Source organism: Bos indicus x Bos taurus, chromosome 18 (genome assembly GCF_003369695.1).
Source record: "Bos indicus x Bos taurus breed Angus x Brahman F1 hybrid chromosome 18, Bos_hybrid_MaternalHap_v2.0, whole genome shotgun sequence".
NCBI lineage: Eukaryota > Metazoa > Chordata > Mammalia > Artiodactyla > Bovidae > Bos > Bos indicus x Bos taurus.
In genome coordinates this window covers 58,666,007-58,682,547 of record NC_040093.1, presented here as the reverse complement: position 1 = coordinate 58,682,547, position 16,541 = coordinate 58,666,007, and positions in this window count along the sequence as shown.

Below are 16,541 nucleotides of genomic sequence, written 5' to 3'. Positions count from 1 at the left end.
AGGCAAACCATTCAATATCACAGTAATCCAAGTCTATGCCCCGACCAGTAATGCTGAAGAAGCTGAAGTTGAACAGTTCTATGAAGACCTACAAGACCTTCTAGAACTAACACCCAAAAAAGATGTCCTTTTCATTATAGGGGACTGGAATGCAAAGGTAGGAAGTCAAAAAACACCTGGGGTAACAGGCAAATTTGGCCTTGGAGTACAGAATGAAGCAGGGCCAAGTCTAATAGAGTTCTGCCAAGAGAACACACTGGTCATAGCAAACACCTTCTTCCAACAACACAAAAGAAGACTCTACACATGGACATCACCAGACGGTCAACACCGAAATCAGTGATTTGATGATTGATTATATTCTTTGCAGCCACATATGGAGAAGCTCTATACAGTCAGCAAAAACAAGACCAGGAGCTGACTGTGGCTCAGATCATGAACATCTTATTGCCAAATTCAGACTGAAATTGAAGAAAGTGGAGAAAACCACTAGACCATTCAGGTATAACGTAAATCAAATCCCTTATGACTATACAGTGGAAGTGAGAAATAGATTTAAAGGACTAGATCTGATAGACAGAGTGCCTGATGAACTATGGATGGAGGTTTGTGACATTGTACAGGAGACAGGAATCAAGACCATCCCTAAGAAAAAGAAATGCAAAAAAGCAAAATGGCTGTCTGAGGAGGCCTTACAAATAGCTGTGAAAAGAAGGGAAGGGAAAAGCAAAGGAGAAAAGGAAAGATATTCCCATTTGAAGGCAGAGTTCCAAAGAATAGCAAGGAGAGATAAGAAAGCCTTCCTCACTGATCAATGAAAAGACATAGAGGAAAACAATAGAATGAGAAAGACTAGAGATCTCTTCAAGATAATTAGAGATACCAAGGGAACATTTCATGCAAAGATGGGCTCAATAAAGGACAGAAATGGTAGGGACCTAAGAGAAGCAGAAGATATTAAGAAGAGGTGGCAAGAATACACAGAAGAACTGTGCAAAAAAGATATTCACGACCTGAAAAAAACGATCATTGAAAAAGCAAGAGAGTTCAGAAAAACATCTATTTCTGCTTTATTGACTATGCCAAAGCCTTTGACTGTGTGGATCACAATAAACTGGAAAATTCTCAAAGAGATGGGAATACCAGACCACGTGGCCTGCCTCTTGAGAAACCTGTATGCAGGTCAGGAAGCAACAATTAGAACTGGATATGGAACAACAGACTGGTTCCAGATAGGAAAAGGAATATGTCAAGGCTGTATATTGTCACCCTGCTTATTTAACTTCTATGCAGAGTACATCATGAGAAACGCTGGGCTGGAAGAAGCACAAGCTGGACTCAAGATTGCCGGGAGAAATATCAAACACCTCAGATATGCAGATGACACCACCCTTATGGCAGAAAGTGAAGAGAAACTAAAAAGCCTCTTGATGAAAGTGAAAGAGAAGAGTGGAAAAGTTGGCTTAAAGCTCAACATTCAGAAAACGAAGATCATGGCATCCAGTCCCATCACTTCATGCAAAATAGATGGGGAAACAGTGGAAACAGTATTAGACTTTATTTTTCTGGGCTCCAAAATCACTGCAGATAGTCATTGCAGCCATGAAATTAAAAGACGCTTACTCCTTGGAAGGAAAGTGATGACCAACCTAGACAGAATATTAAAAAGCAGAGACATTACCTTCAACAAAGGTCCGTCTAGTCAAGGCTATGGTTTTTCCAGTGCTCATGTATGGATGTGAGAGTTGGACTATAAAGAAAGCTGAGTGCCAAAGAATTGATGCTTTTGAACTGTGTTGTTGGAGAAGACTCTTGAGAGTCCTTTGGACTGCAAGGAGATCCAACCAGTCCATCCTAAAGGAGATCAGTCCTGGGTGTTCATTGGTAGGACTGATTTTGAGGCTGAAACTCCAAAACTTTGGCCACCTGATGCGAAGAGCTGACTCATTTGAAAAGATCCTGATGCTGGGAAAGATTGAGGGCAGGAGGAGAAGGGGATGACAGAGGATGAGATGGTTGGATGGCATCACCAACTTGATGAACATGGGTTTGGGTAAACTCCGGGAGTTGGTGATGGACAGGGGTGCCTGGCGTGCTGCGGTTCATGGGGTCGCAAAGACTAGGACACGACTGAGTGACTGAACTGAACTGAAATCACACTGAAGCAAGAGGGAAGAAAGAATTTTGTTGGTGAGGGTGTATTTTTTTTTTATTAGCCTACGAATCACTGAAATGCAATGTTTCATCACCACTTTCTGTTTATAAAGACAGTGCTGGCCAAATGGTCTAAGCCCATACACACCAATGGGAGAAACAGACCTTTATGTACCAAGAACAGTTGATTTCACAGGTTGTTTAATGCACAGTTTTTAATTTAATATTTTCCCAGAGGCCTTTAAAAGTATTACATGCATTTTGAAGTCCAATAAATATTTGTCATTTTATATAGAGCCATCATTTTTTGTTTGTTTGTGGGTTCCCCTCCCCTCTCAAACACAAATCAAGTGAAATACTTAAGGTCTGAGCCAAGCACCCAGGAGCTTATTCAAAATGAGTCCAAATGAATTTGCTTGCTGGCAAATGCTGGGAGTATGTAAATGAGGCTAAACTTAAGAATCCCCGAGTGGGCTGGAGAAGGAATGCTATGCAGGATGCCCTCTGGGGCAAGCTAGACTAGAAACCTGAGTAGCTGAGAATTAGCCCCGAGGGGTGTGCCCAGGCAGGGAGGGGCCGGGGAGAGGTGCCTCGAAGGTCAAGGGGCAGGAGGCTCGGAAGATCTAGTGTATGGAAACCAAGAGGGAGGCGCCGCTACCCTCCCCAAACCCACCTCCAGCACATATTCAATAGGACAGCAGTCAAACTCCGAGTCAGTCATCTGATAGCCAAAGGAGAGCCAGTTAAAACTACCCTCCTAGCACACTCCTGCGCGATGCCGCCAACTAAGCCTAACATATTTATTTGTAGTTCCCAAATCACCCAGTTGCATCAATCCTTTTTTTTTAAAACATCATTCAAATCACTCTTGTCACTGACTTGGCAAATACCTGTGCATGGAGTGTCCACTGAAACTCCGTGGGGTCTGGAACAAATGATGACTCGAAACGGGCAGTCACTGCCTCACTGAACTCAGTGTTTAACCAGGAGGTCTGCTCCTCTGTCCCGTTTCTCACAGACTTGACCCAGAGCCTACGTCTTCCTCCTATGAACCATCCCAATCTCCCCGCCTTTAGTCTGCCGTCTCCTCCCTCACCCTCCACACTCAAGAGATACCAATTCCATCATATTACTCAACTAAGAAATACATGCTGGCTCTCTATCACCTACAGAAAGTGAAAGTCACTCAGTCGTGTCCGACTCTTTGTGACCCCATGGCCTATACAGTCCATGCAATTCTCCAGGCCAGAATACTGGAGTGGGTAATCTATCCCTTCTGCAGCGGATCTTGCCGACCCAAGAATAGAACTGGGGTCTCCTGCATTCCAGGCAGATTCTTTACTAATTGAGCTATCAGGGAAGTCCAATTGTCTGCAGAACAAAGTCCCAACTCCTTAGTAAAATGTACAAGAGTCTGGCCTGAATTGCCATTTCTTCCCTCTAGCCTCATCTTCAGGCTCTGCTCCTACTTGAATTTTACGTTTCAGCAACTCCAAGAGATCGTTACTTTCCCAAGACGCTATGTTGGATCACACTCCCCGCCTTGGTGCTTCCACTCAGCCTTCTAAATTAGGCTGGACTGTGATAGCGCCCCAAATTTCTATCTGTTTTATGGACCCTCTGTCTAGTTGGTCTTACATATTGGACACTCTACAAATGATGTTCTGGATTGTCCCCGTCAAAATGCAATCTACATGTCACAAAGGGCATGCTTCAGTTCAGGTGAGCATTTACTGAAACCTAAACTGAGGCAGACTGCTCAGCTTAGGGGCTACAGAGTTGAGTAAGACATGACCCTACACCCCGTGGTTCTCACCATCTAATTTAAGGGACATAAATAAGAAAATAAGGGCAGTGTTGGGTGACTTATTAAATAATACAATATTATAATATATGATAAAATTAAAATTATGTGTTTCATAGGGATGAGTAGTTGCTTTTGATTTGGGAGTAAGAGAAGGTTTCCTAGAAGAGCCGATTCCTGAATTAGGCATCAGGAGATTATGGTAGACAGAATAATGGTCCCCAAAGACACTTATCTCCTAATGCCCAGAACCTGTGAATATGTTTACCCTGCTTTGCAGATGTGATTAAGGATTCTGAGATGGAAAGAGTACGTGACATTATCCAGATGGGCCCAACATAATAAACAGGTCCTTATAAGAGGGAGGAAGAAAGGTCAGAGGCAGAGAGATTTGAAGATGCTACACTGCCAGCTTTGAAGATGGAAGAAGGGCCATGGGCTAAGAAATGCAGGTGGCTTCCAGCAACTGCAAAAAGACAAGGAAGTACATTCTTCACCGGAGCCTCCATAAGGAATGCAGCCCAGCGATTCTTGTCGTTGTTTAGCCGCTAAGTTGTGTCCAGCACTTTTATGACCCCATGGACTGTAACCCACCAGGCTCCTCTGTCCACGGGATTTCCCAGGCAAGCATGCTGGAGTGGGCTGCCATTTCCTTCTCCAGGAGATCTTCCCAACCCAGGGATCAAACTCCGATCTTCTGTGCATCTCCTGCATTACGGAGAGATTCTTTTACTGCTGCGTCACTGGGGAAGCCCTTCTCATGTGTAGTCAGTCAAAACCTCTCTGGAAGTGCTTGCTTGTATTTCATGAAAGAGGGCCATGACTAGGAAGACTGCGCAAGCTCTCAGAAGGCTTTCCATCTGGGACGAGGGTCCAGTTTAAACTTCTGCAGAAGTGGCAACTCTGAGGATCTGAAGGACAAGAGGGTGCTAACCAGGCAAAGGAGGGGCATGTTTTCCAGCAAAGAGGAAATTTAAGAAGACGGGGGGAAGGCTGGAGCCAGAGAGTACAGGTTTACCAGAGCCAGTAGGTAGCTCTTCCCAACTCCACATTCAGTAACATCACATACGAAGCTTAAAATGGGCCTTGGGGGGAGTGTTTACACCACTGGCAGATGCTGGCCGATGCTGCAAATCAAGGCTTTTTAAAGTTTTATTTGAGGATAAGGACCTTATCTTTCTGGCACTCTTTTTATAAAAAGTATTTATTTATTTGGCTGTCCTGGGTCTTAGTTGCAGCACATGGAGTCTTCAGTCTTTGGGGTGGCATGTGTGTCCCTCAATTGCAGCACGTGGGATCTAGTTCCCTGACCAGCGGTTGGACTCAGCCCCCTGCCTTCAGAACATAGAGTCTTAGCCACTGGATCACCAGGGAAGTCCCATATTGCTCGAGCTTACCTGGCAGATTACAGAAGTTCACTAAATGTGAATTTTGGGGGAAGTGGGCTGGATGAAGTTACAGAATTCAGTTATCTGTTTTCCCAACCTATGGCTTAACCTATAGAATGGTTGAGAATCAGCATGAAGAAAGAGAGAAAAAACTAGGGTAAGAACCCTAACTTCTGATTGGTTCTCAGAGAGGCAAGTTCCCATTAGCTTTGAGCAGCAACTCTTCCACTCATTGAGAACATGGGCAGTCAGATATCTGAATCTCACTTTCCTCACACCTTTGACAATTAGTCTCAGTTACAACTTTTGGTAGAAAGCATTGGTGTGGTTAGTACTGGGTTTTTCTCATCCCAATGCCATGGGGTCGCTAAGAGTCGGACACGACTGAGCGACTTCACTTTCACTTTTCACTTTCATGCATTGGAGAAGGAAATGGCAACCCACTCCAGTGTTCTTGCCTGGGGAATCCCAGGGACGGGGGAGTCTGGTGGGCTGCTGTCTATGGGGTTGCACAGAGTCGGACACGACTGAAGTGACTTAGCAGCAGCAATGCCACCTAGGGACTCGCAAGGACTCAGTAATTCACAGGGTTGTCAACTTGCATTGGGGGGAGGGGGGAGAATTGGTGTCCAGTTTTTCCTACAAGAGTGATAATATGTGTAGACATACATGTTATGAATGAGCTTAATTTTAAGAGTGGGAGTTCTGGAAATGGTCATATTTAGATTCAGATCTTGACTCTATCAGTACTTTTAGTTACAGGGACAACTTATTTATCTTCTCCTTATCTACAAGGATTCTGATACCTCCTAAAATTGTGATGAAGCTTTATTGAGATAATGCAAGTATAATCCTTGGCATTTAACCTACTGTGTAATAAGTTTCCCATAAACAGTAGTCAAAGGCCTTAAGAAATGAAAACGAGAGATGTGCAGGAGATCCGGAGGTGACTTAGACACGCGTCCCTCACTGGAGAGCCACCACTTATGGGAAACCAGGCACCGGTGGGCCTTCTGGTCCTTTTCATTTATCACTTGCAGTAATGAAACAGCCCGACCAGCTCCATATAATTACCGTTATTTTCCTAATGATGAACTTGAGGGCAAGAGAGGTTAAGGAGCATAAGAAGAGTTAAGGAGCATAAGGCCGCAGTTCATATACAACAGAACCAGAATTTTAACCTAGTTTTCCTGTTTTCAAAACCTAAGATATTCTCTATATTATGCTACCTCAATAGGTAAGAAAGTCCAGGGGAAAGCCTCTTTCAAAATGTTTAATCTGTCCAAGATAAAATAATAATAATATCCAAACTACAAGTCAAGTCTTTGAAACCTACCCTGGTGTAGTTTGCATCAACCCAGCACCCCACACAAGTGGATTTAGATCAGCTCTATTCAGGACATTAGTAGGTCAAAACAAACTACATGTGTGGGGTCAATGATGCAATTCGAACTCTGTTCACAGGTGGAAGCAGAGGACATTAAATGCCTTTTGTTACCCAAAGGTATGAACTATAACTCGGGTTTTTTCCTCACTAAGCCCACACTTCTAAACTCTCCAGCACCATTTCTAGTCCTGTTACCCACTGGATGTGTGCCTCAGTTTCCACATTTAGAAAGAGGAACCATAATCCTTCATAATGCCACTGTGAGACAAAGCCATCTGAATTCACTGGGTGTGATTCTGTGTACAAAAGGGGTGCCCATCCACTTTCGCTTTCCTTCCTTCCCCCAGAAACACAACTTTGGGCTTCCCTGGTGGCTCAGAAGGTAAAGAATCTGCCTGCAATGCAGAAGACCAGGTTTGATCCCTGAGTTGGGAAGATCCCCTGGAGAAGGGAATGGCTACCCACTCCAGCATTCTTGCCTGGAGAATTCCATGAACAGAGGAGCCTGGTGGGCTACAGTCCTTAGGGTCATAAAAGAGTCTCTGACACAATGGAGCGACTAACACTTTGTCATCTAGCTGCATCCTAAGCTCAGCGCTGGGGAGGACACAGTATTCTATAGGGTACGCCCTGAACCATGAGCAGCCCCAGCCCTTGTTTATGCTGAGAGAGTTCCCTATCAGGACTCTCCCTCAATAATGGGTGGTGGTGACAAGGAATCAAAGTGCAGTCTTGGGACATTCAGCAAACATTAACCACTTCAGTGGTGATTACTTCACCATGGGCTCTATTGTCTGCCAGTCAGTTATCTCACGGAACCACGAGTGAGGACAGGCTAGTCACAAGTGAAGGAGGAGCACCACACTCAGGTGCTTTTGGAGGTAGTCAAGTGGGAGAGGCAGAAGGACCAGGCCAGGCATGCCCGTTCTGTGAGGAGTCTGTGGTCCACATCACTGCTATTGAAGAAATGTATTTGGAGCTTGAGGACCACATTTGAGTCCAGCTCTGCTGGCAACCGGCTGTGGGCCCTGGAGTGAGTCACCACGCAGACCACATGTATGAACAAGGAGGGTGGCACGGTTGGAAAGACTTGAACTTGGATTCCAGGAGCTGCGCTCCCCAGCTGCGTGGGCTTGACCTCACTGGCTGGCTTCACAATCCACTGCTGCTGAGAATGTTACAGCCCACAGCACAGCTGCACGCACTTTAATGTTTATGATCGTGTCTTGCCTGGCAGGCTTGCCAAGAACATGCGTTCGGTCTGACCTCTGTATTAGTTTCCCATTGCTGCTACAACAAATTACCACAAACTTAACACAAGCTTAGTAGCTTAAAACCCAGCATTCTCGAGGTCTGAAGCCCAAAGTAGGTCTGTCTTACTGGACTAAAACTGCAGTGTCAGCAGGACTGGGTTCCTCCAAGAGACTCTAACAGAGAAGCCATTTCCTCATCCCTTACAGCTTCTATGGTGGTTCAGGGGCTACGTCGTGTCTGACCCTTGCAAGCCCCCTGGACTGTAGCCTACCAGGCTCCTCTATCCTTGGGATTCTCCAGGCAAGAATACTGAAGTGGGTTGCCATTTCCTTCCCCAACAACTTCTATAGACTGCATGCATTCCTTGACTCCTACCTCTTGTTCCATCTTCAAAATTCATCACTCCAGCCTTTGCTTCGTCCTCATACCTCTGTCTCTGGCATTTGTATTAATTATCCTGGAAACTTCTGATGATACTGGACCTATCCACATAATCTAATGTAATCTCCCAATCTTGAAAGCCTTACTTTAATTGTATCTGCAAAGTCCCTTCTGCCATGTAAGGTAACACATTCACAGGTCCTGAAATTACAACGTGGACATCTTTTTTCTTGGGGGGGGGGGGGTGGGCAGCCAATGGGGGAGGCTTATTCTCCCCACTACATCATCTTTTTTAAAAAATGTTTATTTATTTATCCCCTCATTGATTTAATTTGGCTGCACCAGGTCTTGGTTGCAGAAGGTCTTCGATCTTCACTGTGGCATGCAAACTCTTAGTGCCGCATGTGGGAATCTAGTTCCCTGACCGGGAGTTGAACCCAGGCCCCCTGCACTGGGAGTGCAGTCTTACATACTGGCCCACCAGGGAAGCGCCCTGCCTACCACATCATCTTACAGTCAAAGTTAAATGACAGTCGTCTAGGAGAAAGAGTTAAATAATCTCCGTTGGCAAACTACTTTGATAATAACAAGTAAAATGGAAGGGACAAAAGGTTGGGAATCAAAGGGAATTACCTTTTAGCTGGACTAAAGTGAACTGAGCCAACGCGTGCTCAGTTTCCGTCTGTGAAGTGAGGATTATAATGCTACTGCCAATCACATAGATTTATTTAATGAGATAATATTCATAAAGTATTTCTACAGTGGCCAGCACACTGTGGAGACACTAGGAATTCTAACCCAGATACCTTATCTTCTTCACAATTACTATGCCATTTACAGAAGAATTAAAGAGCTGATTGCTGAGTGATCAAGGCTCAGAGTCATGGTGACTTTCTGACAAAGTACGACATCTCCAGTTACCTCTCAGAGCAGACCTTGCGTACCACTCCTGTCAGACTTCATGGTATTCTTTTAGATAAAAGTAATAAGCAATGTGAGGGCAATTTAGAGTTCACAAGGCATTTTCTCCCTTCAACTTCATCACAGCTCTCTACCCAGAGGTGTTATGTTAATTCCCTCTACCCAGAGGAGGAGACAAAGCGTCAGAGTCAGGTCAGTTCAGTTCAGTCGCTCAGTCGAGTCTGACTCTTTGCGACCCCATGGACTGCAGCACTCCAGGCCTCCCTGTCCATCACCAACTCCCAGAGCTTGCTCGGACTCATGTCAGAGTGGTTAAGCCCTAAGTCGCAGTGGTGCGAAGTGGAAAGCCAGGCTCTGCTCCCACTTTTCCTACTCTGGCATCACGCCTTTCTGCCATGCCCTGCTGTCCACTTTCTTGAGTTATGCCACATTTATGTACTATGGCTGTGAAAACAAGGCTAAAAGAATCCAACAAAAATTAACAGGCAACTCAGTTTCAAAACAGCTGGTAATCACATGGATGAGATGACTGATCATTGTTTTTATTGCTGATATTTTATTCTGAATATGTTCCTCGGGCTCAAAATACTGGAATTGGAGTAATCTGGGCTTGAATCCTGGTTCTGACACTTAGAAGTCAGTGATATTCTGCAAGTCATCTAACCTCTGAGTCTCAGCGCCAGCTCCTCCTCCAGGAAAGCTGTGCGTTGCGGTCATTTGGGCACAAATGTAAAAGTGAATGCAATTGTTGCGTGACAGATTAGTGGGGTCAGACTATACTTATGGAAATGTTCCAAGGAAGGTTTGATTGGATTAATCCTTCTAGAACCCTTGCAATTAAGTGGAAACTACCATAGAGGCTAACCGACAGGTGAGCCGGCCTGCCTTCCATCAGTCTTGCCCATCTTTTCCAGAGGCTCTTGTGTGGGGAGATAAATGTTTAGGTTTCAAGAAATCAAGTTCAGTTTCTCTGTGGCCTTCTCACTTCAGTTGAATATGAAAAGAGTTACAATTTGGAAGGTACATCATAAATCCAGTGACAGCTATTCTGGAACTGACTGGAGACACTTTCAAACCTAATTAAAGTGGTTTCCCTTCTTGAATTTGCTCCAGGTATGCATTTATTGCCTGGGCTGGAAACTAATTTGTAGCAAGATTTGGGATCCAGGCCCTTATACTGGGAGGTTTGTTATATGTGATTAAGCTACACTATTTAGTTTAATACCAGAGAAGTAATTTAAAATAAAAGAAACTGCATTCCATATTCAAGAAGTAAAATACCCTTCTAGTATAAACAGAATTAAATTGCATGGAAGTATATTTTCTGAAACCAAATGTCTATTTCAGGTGCTCTGTGAATATGGACTTAGAAACATTTATCTCAAAGAGTCACTTCTTCAACTACAAGTCCAATTCCTTCATACCTAAACTCAGTGCCTGTCTTCCGCATTGCCTTTTTCCTTTTCTTCTTCATTCTGATCTCATGCTGACCTCCTTCTATTGCAATGTCATTACAAGAAATGAAAAAGATGTTTTAAATTACTTAGCACAGTGCTCGACACATAGAAGGCACCTATCAGATCAGAGCCTACCCCAACATCGTCACCGTCACCATCACCATCAATACTATCATCTGTCTAGAGACCCTTCCTTCTGGAGAGTGAGGGAGGGCAGGAGATTACAAAAGGAAACCAGAGAATCACTAATTGAGGGGTCTAATCCTTCTCTAACAATAACTTTCACTGAGTTCCCCAAACCACTCTGTTATGTGGATCTGGCAAACTCTCCATGACAAAGGCAGAACTGAGGCAGAGATCCGTTAACACTCTTGTTTATAATCAAATATCTACTAAGCTCTTATTCAGCTTGTACATCTCACCTCAATCATTGCCTCCTGACGGAAACCTTCCCCAAGCCCCTGGACAAAGTCAAACCTCCCTGGTATATAGTCACATAACATCATGTACAACCACCCCTCTGTAATTTCCCTCATAATTGCATTTTTACTTTTATTTGCATTTTCACTTTTATTTGTATTTTCATTTGGCCTGTCGGTCTCTGCCAAAATATCATAAGCTCCTTACGTGATTTCCAACTCTTATTCTCTGGGCTCCAGCACACACAGGCACTCAGTGACTAGTTGGGTTTTAATATTAACATTTGTTTATTTGGCTGCACCAGGTCTTGGTTGCAGCGTGTGGAATCTTTGATCTTCGTTGCCACATGTGAGATCCTTTCCTTGCAGCATGCAAACTCTTAGATGTGACACGTTGGGCTTAGTTCCCTGACCAGGAATGGAACCTGGATCCCCTGAATTGGAAGCATGGAGTCTTAGCCACTGGACCACCAAGAAATTCCCTAATTGTTCAATAAATAAATGAATGAATGAATGAATCAAAAAGACCAACAATGATAAGTCTTGGTGAGGATATAAAAAACTAGAACCCTCATACATTGTTGGTGGAATTATAAAATGGCGCAGCTACTGTGAAAAACAACTTGGCAGCTCTCTGAAATGCTAAACATACAGTCACCATCAGTTCAGTTCAGTTCAGTCGCTCAGACATGTCCGACTCTTTGCGACCCCATGAATTGCAGCACGCCAGGCCCCCCTGTCCATCACCAACTCCCCGAGTTCACTCAGACTCACGTCCATCGAGTCGGTGATGCCATTCAGCCATCTCATCCTCTATCGTCCCCTTCTCCTCCTTCCCCCAATCCCTCCCAGCATCAGACTCTTTTCCAATGAGTCAACTCTTCGCATCAGCTGGCCAAAGTACTGCAGTTTCAGCTTCAGCATCATTCCTTCCAAAGAAATCCCAGGCCTGATCTCCTTCAGAGTGGACTGGTTGGATCTCCTTGCAGTCCAAGGGACTCTCAAGAGTCTTCTCCAACGCCACAGTTCAAAAGCATCAATTCTTCAGCGCTCAGCCTTCTTCACAGTCCAACTCTCACATCCATACATGACCACAGGAAAAACCATAGCCTTGACTAGACAAACCTTTGTTGGCAAAGTAATGTCTCTGCTTTTCAATATGCTATCTAGGTTGGTCATAACTTTCCTTCCAAAGAGTAAGCGTCTTTTAATTTCATGGTTGCAGTCACCATCTGCAGTGATTTTGGAGCCCCCAAAAATAAAGTCTGACACTGTTTCCACTGTTTCCCCACCTATTTCCCATGAAGTGACAGTCACCATAAGACCTACCAATTCCACTCCTAGACGTACATCCAAGAGGGCTGAGAATCGAGGTTCACACAAAAACCTCTACATGAATGAACATAGTATCATTAGAGCCACAAACGCAGACAGCCAGATGTCTATCGACTCATGGGTGAATAAATAAAATGTGTTATATCACCTAGGAATATTATTTGACAATGAAAACAAATGAGGAACTGACATTTGCTACAACACGATCAATCCTGAAAACTTTATACTAAGTGAAATAAGCCAGTCACAAAAAAGTCATATATCATGAATCCACTGGTTCAAAATTATCCAAAAGAGAAAAAACCCTAGAGGGGGACTATATAGCATTCCAAGAGAAATGGATTTCCATCTAAGCCTTTCTGCATTTTCCATTTAGTCTTTGTCTTATTCATACAGCAACCTTGACTCAGGAGACTGGAGAACAGGAGGGTGAATGGCAGGATTCAGGTGCTACAATCTGACACAAAAATCCAAAGTGCTGTCACTCTGAAGTCTGCCTGCCCAGCAAACCAAACACTCGTGAAAGTGGGAATTGGGTGTCAGAGGAAATGGGGCAGGGATATTTCATTTGCAGTGAAAATTCCAGATCATTCCAAACGCAATGGCAGAGATGCATTTACAAGAGGAACAGATGGATGCCTGTGAGCATGGGAGCTTCAGACATTCAGGAGAAGATGTTTTAGCCAAATCTCCTCAGGGAGTCCATCTGGTCCAGGCCAAGACAACTTACTCCATGAGGAGGCTTAATGAGGCCTGAAAATGCCTGCAGCTCTGAGGAGGTGGGCTTGTGGAAGGGGCAGCATTCTCATGGGAAACCAGACTATTCGACTCTTGATGGTGACTTTCAGGTCAGCTCTGAGAAAGGAGAAAAAAGATGTTGCTCTGAGGAGGCAACACAATGAATCCAACCCATCCTTTGCAAGGGCCCTTTGTAGGAGGAAGACTGAGAAGCAATCCACATGTGGCCCAGCCCAGCTCCTGCTGCACGGGAAGGTTGATAGTTACAGGTTCTGTGAGTTCAGGGTGAAAGACAGACGCACCCAAGGGCAGCTCTCGGTGGGCATTCAGTTCCCACCAGCTGTTTGGTATTATTTTTCACAGCACGGCTTTCTGTGCTGCAATTCATTAAGTCTCCCAAACTCCCAAATTCCTTAGCCCTGTGAAACTTCAGCTGATAATGTAATGTGATCACTCTCTGAAATGCAAGGCTCTCTAGGGTGGTCCAAATTACAGGTTAAAAACAAGAGTCGCACATTGTTCTGAGCACAGAGAAGATCGGAGGCAACATGGGTGAAGCTCCAGGATGGCAGATCTCAAACTTTTGGTCTCGAGGACCCATTTACACACTTACAATCTATTGAGGTTCCCAAACAGCTTTTGTTTATGCAAGTTATGTCTATCAGTATTTACCCTTTACAAATTCAAACTGATGAAATTTTAATATTTATCTACTTATTTGCAATAATAATACTAAATCCATTACATGTCAATGTAAGGAACACAGCTTTGTTTAATAATAATATAGTTTTCAATTTAAGAAAACAATTTACTGAGAAGAGTGGCATTGTTGAACAGTGTTTGCAAATCCCTTTAATGTCTGGCTTAGAAGACAGCTAGGTTCTCACATAGACTTCTGCATTGAATCCATTATAATTTAATTTTTGGTTAAAGAATATGAAGCGAAGCCAGACTCACATAGACATGTAACGGAAATAGAGAAGAATACTATAATAGTTTTTTCCAAGTAACTGTGGGTAGTCTTGTTTGATACTACACCAAAACTCAACAAGAGGTATTTCTTAAAGGTTAGTTGCATAGTAGAATCTGAAACCTTATCAATAATTTATTTTGTACTATACCCAGTTAAAACTCAGGGTTCCATCTCGTACTTTGAATGGTTCTTGAACCCATTCATAATAATTCATTTGGAAAATATAGATTCTCTGAGTTACACAGATTTTAAAATATTTTCATATTTTGCTTGTACCACATTTTTTTAAAAACTCACATTTACTGGCACTCATGATAAAAGAATCCACCTGCCAATGCAGGAGACAAAAGAGATGCAGGTTTGATCCCTGGCTCTGGAAGATCCCCTGGAGAAGAAAATGGCAACCCAGTCTAGTATTCTTTCCTGGAAAAACCCACAGACAGAGGAACCTGGTGAGGTCACACAGAGTTGGACATGACTGAGCACACACACAATATTAATACCATCAATCTCATCACAGAAATATTCAAGTGTTGGGATGCTGTCAAGCTTGCAGTTGCAGATACAAGTTGTACAAAATTCTAATTTTCACTTGAAAGGTTGCATTTTAACAGTGGCAAAAAATACTCTCATTTGTTCTCCTTGAAGTGACAGGCCTATCTTTTTTGTTTTCGAAAAAAAGTCTGCCAAATACCTCAGTCTGAATAATTATAATTTGTCTGTCAGTTGCTCTTCCAAGTGAAATGGTGTTGCATGAAGAAAGTGGCTAGTTGAGCTCACAACTCAAACACACAAGTGCTTTGCCCGGAGGCCACCATTGTGCTTTGCCAGGCAGCAGAAGTGGAAGTGCTTTCTGCATGCTTCCTCATGCATCACACAAAATATGAAAAGATGTGCATTCAAGAGTTGAGATTTAATTACATTAATCATTAGTATTGCTTTATCTAGGACATTCTTAAGGGAAAAATGCTTTGTGTACTTATTTGCTTGTCTTCTGTGTCATCAAGAGAGCACGGTCATGCAGGGCACAATGACAGCTTGTACAGTTGGACGCTGTTGCTTAGATTCCTGCTAAGGCACCAGCGCTCTCATCCACTGTGGCTTTTGTGCCATCAGGGAAACTGTCAACACGGCGATAAAGGCAAGTAATGTCTTAATTATTATGAAAACAGTTTAGACCTTGCAGACCCCCTGAAAGACTCTTGGGGACCCAATAGGGTCCACGGATCATGCTTAGGGGAACACAGATCTAGAGAATAGGGGAACCCTAGGAAACTTAACTGACCACAGCCTGAGGTGCCATTAAACAGCTTCCCCCGGGCAGCGGTGGGCAGCTGTTCTTTTGAGACACCTCCCGTCAGCCACCATGTGGAGACACTTCGAAGGGAAGGCTGACAGAGCAAATGCAGGAAAGCCATGTGGGAGCCCACGGCGCTCATCTGGATGAGAAATGTTGGGGGTCTTGAAGAGGGAGGGGGGAGTGGGGTGGAGGGAAGGCTTCGGAGAGCTGGGCAAGGGCAGCCGTGCCATGAATCCTGCATCCAGATCTGAACCCCATCACCAGGCAGGTCATTAGAGCCATAAATTACAAATTAATCTCAACAGAAAAGTGAGGGAGGAAAGTGTTGTGCATGAATTCTTCCTCTGCCCTCCCTGTGTGTATTTGATGACTCTGGGTTTCCTCTGCAAAAGTCAATGAAACAATTAAGCCTCTGCCCATTTTTCCTCATCCTGATCTCAAACAGTGTTAAAAAGGCTTGCACCACACTTTCACACCCAGGCCTGTTAATAATTCATGCGCTTGCCTTCTTTAGTTCTTTTGTCTTTGCTGCTTAAACCCAGTGGAAACGTGGGAGCTTCCTTTTGATTTCTCAGTGCCACATCCTTACACACATTCAAACAGCCGCTTCTCTAACACCAATTATTTGGAGCTGGTGACATCCTCTCTGCCTTTCACCAAAACCCCAACCAAAGACAAAATTCATCTTTGCTCACCGCATCGGCTTGCTTTGTGAGGAATTCTTGGTCACTCTTGGACAGCTTAGCCCAGAGTGGTGGCTGAGCTGGAGGAGGGGACTCTGCTGCTCCTCAGAGTGTGGTCAGTGTTAACAGCAGCATCAGCTTCACCCTGGCAAAGGGATTCTCAGCCCTTGGCACTGGTGATGTTTGGGGCCAGAAATCTTTCTACTGTGGGAGCTGTCCTGTGCACTGCGGGATGTGTAGCAGTATCCTTGACCTGCACTCACTGGCTGCTAACACCACCTTCCTTCACCACAAGTTCTGGCAACTGAAAGCATCTCCAGACATTGACTGAGGTCCTCTGGAGGTAA